The sequence below is a fragment of the Saccopteryx leptura genome, chromosome 4 (assembly GCF_036850995.1).
Source record: "Saccopteryx leptura isolate mSacLep1 chromosome 4, mSacLep1_pri_phased_curated, whole genome shotgun sequence".
NCBI classification, from domain to species: domain Eukaryota; kingdom Metazoa; phylum Chordata; class Mammalia; order Chiroptera; family Emballonuridae; genus Saccopteryx; species Saccopteryx leptura.
The window spans coordinates 86,949,032-86,957,812 of NC_089506.1; the positions used below are offsets into that span (position 1 = coordinate 86,949,032).

The window sequence follows — 8,781 nt, forward strand, 5'->3', positions numbered from 1 at the left end:
CTCTGTCATTTAGCTCCAAGGTTTACAATATATTAAATTTTTTCTCCATAGATTTTTCCTCATCTAGCTGTGTTACCTCTCTTTCTTTTGTATCCATGATATTCGATTTTCTCTACCTTAATGGCATCTGAGGGTGGTTTTGTTGATAGTATTAATGAGATTTAATAAAGAATAAAAAGTTAAAAAAATAAAAAATCGAAAAGAGTTTTTTTTTTAAAAAATTAATAATGAAATAAAGAAAAATAAAATAAAATAAAAATTTTTTTAAAAAGGAAATTATTCCTTCCCTCCTTTTTTTCTCTCCTCTCCTCTCCCATCTTTCTTGAGAAAATCTTGTGGTGAACTGTGAATTATAACAAACAATGTCTGTAATGGAGGGCCTGAATTGGGGAAAAGTAATAAAGGGGCAACAAAAAGAAAAAAAAAAGAACAAAGAAGGTGGTATGGACCCACAAAATGCAAATAAGGAAAAAAATTGAGTCAAGAATAAAATGATTTGCTTTTAGGTGTTGGTTGTCTAAGAGTTATGATGAGAGGAATAAGAGGAAAACAGAAAAATGGGGGGACAAATTAAAAAATTACTATTGTATTTAGTGGAACAAGAACTAGATAAAATGGAGAGCCAGGGATGGGAGCACTGCTAGTGAGTTAAAAAAGGTGAAGTAAAAACCCCACAAAATGCCACAAACATAAGTTTGAGTCCCAGATAAGATAATTTGTTTGTTATTGAGGTTTGAATGAGAGGAGATGTAAAGGAGAAAAGAAGAAACTAATATAGAGGGAGAAAAGAAAGAGAGAGAGAGAGAGTAAAAAAGAGGGAACCACTAAAAGAAGAAAAAAGAAAAAAGAGGAGAGAGAGAGAGAGAGAGAGAGAGTTAAGGGTTTTGGAGTGCAACCCTCATAGAGAGAAAGGAAGAGGAGAGAAAAGATAATGGGAGATGTAACAACTTATGGGTAGTGGTAGTTCAAGGAGAGGAGAGAGTAAGACCAGGCAGAGAGTTAACGGCCAAATTGGAGGAGGAAAAAAAGTATCAAGAATGAAGATAAGAGAAACAAACGAACAAATATAATAAAATGGGATAGGTTATAAAGTCTGCAGATTATTCTTGATTTTGAGAGGTTATCTTCTTGCTTTTTCTTTTCTCTCCCTCTTCCTGGTTGGTGACTCTGTACCCCGGGTTCTGCCCCTTTGGCACGCTCAGGTAGAGGTTTGCAGTTGATAAGTCTCTATGGCGATGTCATGTATTGTGCTTTAGTCTCGTTGGCAGTCGAGGCTCATTAGCATTTATAGGCTCTGACAGTGAGAGAGTCCGTGTTCCTGGAGCCTTTCTCCTAATCTTTCCTTCCTCAATTAGTAGCCTGGTAATCCAGCTACGGGGTTGCTGCTGCCTCTGCCTGGATAGTAAGAGGCTCAAAGAGCTGGCAACTCCCCACTCTATTTCCACTCAGCACAGGGCTCTGGGTAAGGCTCAGTCAGTCAGAGCTGCTAGCATAATCAGGCGGGGTTTCCGCCCACTCAAAGACCTCTGGCTCTGCCACTCTGTCCGGTAACACAAGCAGGCGCCCACTTCCGGGGCGTTTGGAGGAAACTCTCGCTCACTATCTGCGCATGCAGACCAGGATATCCAGCCAGCAGTCTCACGCTCTGAGTGAAACCCCCAACCGCATGGAAAAGTTGCAGCGTTGGAATTGGCTCTCGCCCAGTCCCCATGCGCGGCTTTTGCAAGGTGCTGGGGTGGCCCGAGATTTCGCTTTGGCCCACACAAAGGCCCCTGACTCTGCCCCTCTGTGCGATAACATGGGCTTGCACTGCCGAGGCACTTGGAGGAATCTCTCTCTCACTATCTGCGCGCGCAGACCAGGATATGAGGCCAGCTGCGTTTCCCTCTGAGTGAATCCCCTACCAGCATGGAAAAGTTCCACCGTTGGAATTAGTTCTCGCTCCCTCCCATGCGCGGCTTTCCCAGGGCGCTGGGGCTGCCCAGAGATTCTGCTTTCAGCCCACAGAAAGGTCTCTGACTCTGCCTCTCTGTGGGGTAACACGGACCCCACTTTCGGGGCTTAGGAAGAAATCTCTCTCCCACTATCTGCGCGCGCCGACCAGGAGATCGGGTAAAATGGCTGCCCTGCTTGTCTTTCTTTGTTTGGGTTTGGCGCGAGTGTTAGCTTGTATTGCCCAGGTTGCCACAGGATCAGTTTTTCCTCGGCTTGGATCTCCGTGCCACAGCCCGGTTCGGCCGTTTGTGCTGCGGCCTGGATCTATTCACCCCTTTTGCCCGCCTCAGTTTCTATATTCACGGATCCCAGAGAAAGCCGCTCTGTTTAGGTTAGTGAGGAAGGTGGAGCATTTCTTACTCCCTATTTCCTTCGGGGTTTGGTTATATATTTAGCCAATTTTTCGCTCGACCATACCTTCGGGTGTATTGCGAAACATCTGGAGGCTCCAAGGATAGGTTTTTTCTGTTTCTGGTTGAAGATCTTGTTGAGTTTTGGGGGAGATTTATCGGTATCGCTTCCTACCCCGCCATTACTCTGATGTCATCTCAATATTTATTTCTTAATGCCACATCTATCTGGACACATTTAAGGCATTGCATATATGAAACTGTTAAGTTCAATTCATTTACTAATGACTACAGAATCTTTTTCTGATGGGCTAAATTTGATAACATATCAGTTGAATACTTTTGGATAAGTAGACCTGATTCATTTACAGCATGTTCCATTTTTTTTCAACAAATATTCTAAAAACTTAACGTCTTTATATCACATTCTACTTTAGATAAGCAAATCTCAAGTTGTGAGGCAATGTCAGTTTTCCATTAAATTGACAACAATGGTTTGTGTATTTAATCTGCTGAAGCCATTTATTTTAGAAAAAAAACTTACAGTAGGAAACTTTAATCCTCAAACAATATATAAATTATGATTGGCAACCAGATTGTATTATTGCCTCAATAAATTTGTTATTGGCCATGATAGGTAGATAAATTTTAGATTTAGTTTAAATATCATATATTCAAGTTTTTTTATTTTGTTTTGTTTTGTTTTTGTGGCAGAGACAGAGAGAGTCAGAGAGAGGGACAGATAGGAACAGACAGGAAGAGAGAGAGATGAGAAATATCAATTCTTCATTGCACCTCCTTAGTTATTCATTGATTGTTTTCTCATATGTGCCTTGACTGGGGGGCCACAGCAGACCTAGTGACCCCTTGCTCAAACCAGTGACCTTGGATTCAATCTGGTGAGCCTTACTCAAACCAGATGAGCCCATGCTCAAGCTGGTGACCTTGGGGGTCTCTATCCTGGGTCCTCTACATCCCAGTCCAACGCTCTATCTACTGTGCCACTGCCTGGTCAGGCTATTCATAATTATTATAACAAATATCAGGATAGATAGTTATCTGAAGTCTATAATGTCTATTTATATATGTTTTTGCTATAAACCAGAAAAACAAATATAATAGATAACGACACATGCCCACAGACATATCGGCTGTGTAATATAGGAATTATCCATTCTACTATATTTAGAGAGAGGTAATATATTTATCATTCATAAAAGTAAATGATAATGATTTGTGAAATTAAACTATATTTGTTATATAGCATAAATTAATTTTATATTTTTAAATTAAATTTTTCATATATTGCATTTTTTACTAATTGAAGAATTGTGATAACCCTCATTGAGCATTTCTGTTGGTAGCATTTTTTCCAAGAGTATTTGTTCACTTGTGTCAGACTTTGGCAACTCTCACAATATTTGAAGCTTTTTCATCATTATTATATTAATAGTTATTATAGTGATTGTGATCACTGAGCTTTGATATTATTATGACTATAATTTTTTTTAGGCTGTCATGAAGCACGTCCATATAATATGTTGAACTTAATCAATAAATAGTTTGTTTGTTTTGACTATACCACTGACTGGCTATTCCCTTGTCTTTCTTTTTCTCCCTGGGCCTCCCTACTCCCTGAGACACAACAATATTCAAATTAGGCCAAGCGAAAGGAGAGGTTATACGTCTCTCACTTTAAATCAAAAGCTAGAAATGATAATGCTTAGTGAGGAAAGCATGTCTAAAGACAGAATAGGCTTAAAGTCAGACCTCTTACACCAAGCAATTAGCCAAATTCTGGATATTTTTTTTTTTAAAAAGGTGTCAATGGAAATGAAAAGTGTTACTGCAGTGAACACACAAATGATAAAAAAGTGAAATAGCCTTATTGCTGGTATGGAGAAAATTTCAGTGGTCTGGATAAAATATCAAACCAACCACTACATTCCCTTAAGCCAAAGTCTAATCAAGAGCAAGCCCTAACTCTCTTTAATTCTATGACAACTGAGAAAGGTGAGGAAGCTGCAGAAGAAAAGTCTGAAACTAGAGGAGATTGATTCATGAGGTTTAAGAAAAGAAGCTGTCCTCATAATATAAAAGTGCAAAGTGCTGATGTAGAAGCTTCTGCAAGTTATCCAGAAAATATAAAATAATAAATGTAGGTGGCTACACTAAACAACAGAAGAGTCTTTGCAGCAAGCTCCATCATTGCCTTACTTAAGAAATTGCCACAAACACCCCCAATCTTCAGCAATCGCTGTCCTGATCAGTCAGCATAGAGGCAAGATTTTCTACCAACAAAAAGATTACAATTGCTGAAGGCTGAGTTGATGATTAGCATTTTTTAGTAGTAAAGGATTTTTAAATTAAGGTGTATATACTATCTACTTAGATATAATGTTCTTACACAATTATTAGACTACAGTATAATGTAAATCTCACTTTCATATGCACTGAGAGATCAAAACAAACAAACAATCTTCATGTGACTCATTTTATTGTGATACTCACATTGTAGTGGTCTCAACCAAACCAGCAATATCTCTGAGGTATGCCTGTAAATACTTCAGTAATTTAAAACTTCTACATAAAATAAAATAGCATAATCAAATTATTAATGCATGCATGTCTTTTTCTCATATTTTACTTCCACTCTGTTCCCCCAAAGTTGTAATAGGATCTAAAATGTGGAGTAACAAACAGGCATATGCATTGCAGAGAGAAGTTCCTAAGATGTTTCCAGTTAGAGTCCTCTTCTCAACAATCATTTTGTGCACCACCATCCTCCCTCTCCTTAAAATTTTGTACTTTGGCATCTCAAAAACTTGTTAATATTGTGGATCTAAAATTACAATGATTTTTTTTTGTATTTTTCTGAAGCTGGAAACGGGGAGAGACAGTCAGACAGACTCCCGCATACGCCCGACCGAGATCCACCCGGCACGCCCACCAGGGGCGACGCTCTACCCACCAGGGGGCGATGCTCTGCCCCTCCGGAGCGTTGCTCTTTTGTGGCCAGAGCCACTCTAGCGCCTGGGGCAGAGGCCAAGGAGCCATCCCCAGCGCCCGGGCCATCTTTGCTCCAATGGAGCCTTGGCTGCGGGAGGGGAAGAGAGAGACAGAGAGGAAGGAGGGGGGGATAGAGAAGCAAAGGGCGCTTCTCCTATGTGCCCTGGCCAGGAATCAAACCCGGGTCCCCCGCACGCCAGGCCGACGCTCTACCACTGAGCCAACCGGCCAGGGCTACAATGATTTTTAATATTATAATATTTTATTTACTGCCAATTTCATTTTATGCAAAGAATCACTGCTTTTCTTGACTTGTTCATTCTTAGCAGTGACATTATAAATTTTACCAAAAAGTGTTGCGTTTTGGGGGGTTTTTTTTAGGTGAGAGAAGGAGAGATAGTGAGGCAGACTCTCATATGTGCCCCAACCAGGATTCACCTGGTAACCTCTATCTGGGTCTGATGCTTGAATACCAAGCTATTTTTTATTTCCTGAGGCTGATATGCTTCAATGGAGCCATCCTGGGCCACCCTGGAACCAATTGAGCCACTGGCTGCAGGAGGGGAGAAAGGAGGGGAAAGGAAGAGGGAAGGGGAGAGAGGGTAAGAGAAGCAAAAGGTTGCTTCTCTTGTGTGCCCTGACTGGAAATAGAACTTGAGACATCTCTGCACCCAGCCAAAACTCTATCCACTGAGCCACCAGCCAGGGGCCAAAGAGTGAAATATTAAACTTCATTAAGAAACTTTGTGCATACATTTTTTTTGTGTATACATAATAATCTGGCTTAATGATGAGAAGCTGCAGCAAGTTATCCAATGATCAGTCTAAGATAATTAATGAAGGTGGTTAGAATAATCAGGAAGGTTTCAAAGTTAGTTTGATCCAATCACTAAACAATATCAACAAGAACACGTTTTTGCCTGACCAGGCAGTGGTGCAGTGGATAGAGCATCACACTGGGACACAGAAGAGCCAGGTTCAAATCACAACATTGTTAGCTTGAGCATGGGCACATCTGGTTTGAGCAAGGCTCACCAGCTTGAGCCCAAGGTCACTGGCATGAGCAAGGGGTCACCCTGTCTTCTCTAGCCCCCTGGTAAAGGCACATATGAGAAAGCAATCAATGAACAACTAAGGTGCCACAACGAAGAATTGATGCTTCTCATCTCTCTCTCTTCCTGTCTGTCCCTCTCTCTGTCTCTGCCACACACACACACACACACACACACACACATACACACACAAAACTTTTTTTATAGCTGTAATATGGATGTACATATGATTATGGAAATAGGCACAGATAGAGTTATACATAGCAATAGGTTGCATATTTCAGTTAATCACATACATTGTTCTTTAAGTCCTATTGAATATTTTTTTCCATTTTAACCTAATTCTGTACTTCCATGTTCTTTATTGTTCCATGTTATAGGCAGCCATTCTAATGGAAGTATTGTGTACACTTTTTTTTATATACTTTTGAAAAACAAATGTATTCTGTATGCATACATTTTTAATAAAGATGCACTATATAGTTGACTCAATGACTTTTTTGTTTGTGCTTGGTCAGTAATTATATTATATTGTCTCTATCTGAAAAATCTTTATAAAAAACTGTGATTTGATTTATTAGATCCTGATCCTGAGCTCTAAGGAAGTTTACCTTCTTCTGAGCTACTAGCTTTTTCTTGTGGGCAATGAAGAATTGATGTTTCTCATCTCTCTCTCTTCCTGTCTGTCTGTTCCTATCTGTCCCTCTCTCTGACTCTCTCTGTCTCTGCCACAAAAAAACAAAACAAAATAAAAAAACTTGAATATATGATATTTAAACTAAATCCAAAATTTATCTACCTATCATGGCCAATAACAAATTTATTGAGGCAATAATACAATTTGGTTGCCAGTCATAATTTATATATTGTTTGAGGATTAAAGTTTCCTACTATAAGTTTGTTTTCTATTTTGGGGAGGTTCTACCTCTTCTTTTTAACTTCAAGTCTTTCACCATTATGCACTGGATTTTCTTGTATAGCACCATGAGCTTTCTTATACATCTCCTCCACCATGTATAGAGTTATGTGTGTGTGTGTGTGTGTGTGTGTGTGTGTGTGTATTACATATATATATATATTATATATTGAGAGAATTATCTTATAAGCATATTCATCTTCTTTCATTAGGCACCACATAAAATATGCAATGTTCTGACCCACAAAGTTCTTCCAATGTTCTTCTACATTAAATTCCTTGCTTCTGAATCATAACCAAAACATTGTTTGGTATTGTGAGTGAGAGACATGTTTCTACCCTCAGCTACGTTCAGGGCCCCTAAAACTTGATTTCCCATAGCAGTTCTTGTAAGCCCTGTGCCCAAGTAGAAGATGATGGCACCAGGTTGGCCATCAATGCTTTCCACATTGTGCTGCCTTATTTCTGGCCCACAAGCTTCTCAATAGCTTTGGCACAGAGATCTATGAAGGCTACGGAAGTGACTGGACTTCATGATTTTTACCTGACTCCTCTGCTTCTTTTGTAATCACAGCTTAACTCTAAGGCCACTTCTCAGTCTGTTGCCATAACCTCCAGAGGCATATTTTTGTATTCGTGCTTATACTTTTTTTTTAATCATTACAAAATGAATGATTATGGCTTTTATCTTGATCAGGTCAACTTAAATCAAGCTCCTAAACAGAACTAACACTACTGCATGGGAACGGAATTATTATACAGCTGAGCTTAAGCAAAATAAGTGTTCAGGAAATGAGATTATTCTACTCAAACTGTGAGTTATTTTAATTAGAAGCTATGATTGCTTTCCACAGAAAGTTTGAATGGGAAAACAAGAGAGGAGAATGGAAGCTGGATAAGAACAAATAACTTTTTGCATCGGTGCTACTCCAACTCTGCCTTGCAGACCGGTGGCAGTTTATTTTTATTTTTTAAAATTTATTTATTTCTTTATTCAGTTTAGAGAAGAGAGACAGAGTGAGAAAGAGAGAGAGAGAGAGAGAGAGAGAGAGAGAACAGGGGGCGAGAAGCAGGAAGCATCAACTCCCACACGTGCCTTGACCAAGCAAGCCCAGGGTTTTGAACTGGTGACCTCAGCATTCCAGGTCGACGCTTCAGTGGCAGTTTATTATTTGTTACTATATCATGATAAAATTTGTAAAGACTTTGGCAATGTGCATTTTTAAACTTGGAGAGCAATTTGACATTTCTGGAACATGTAAACCTGTGATGAAGAGGTATGTTTAATTGGAGAGAGTACAGAGAGCTCAAGTGTTTTTGAACTCGTCTGGTGAGTCACAGGTGCTAAGTCTGTACTAGCTATGTACAATATAATCAAGTTAAAACATCATATTTTAAGATTATTTGTAAACTATGGCCTTTTTTTACACATAAAAAATTCAAATTTAATATAACAGTA

At 39.3% G+C, this 8,781-nt stretch overlaps 1 pseudogene; it reads right to left on the minus strand.

Annotated features, from left to right (window-relative positions):
- The window catches only part of LOC136404191 (ashwin pseudogene), a 30,580-nt pseudogene extending 23,160 nt beyond the window's left edge, over positions 1–7,420 (minus strand).
- Between the last annotated feature and the right edge of the window lie 1,361 nt (positions 7,421–8,781).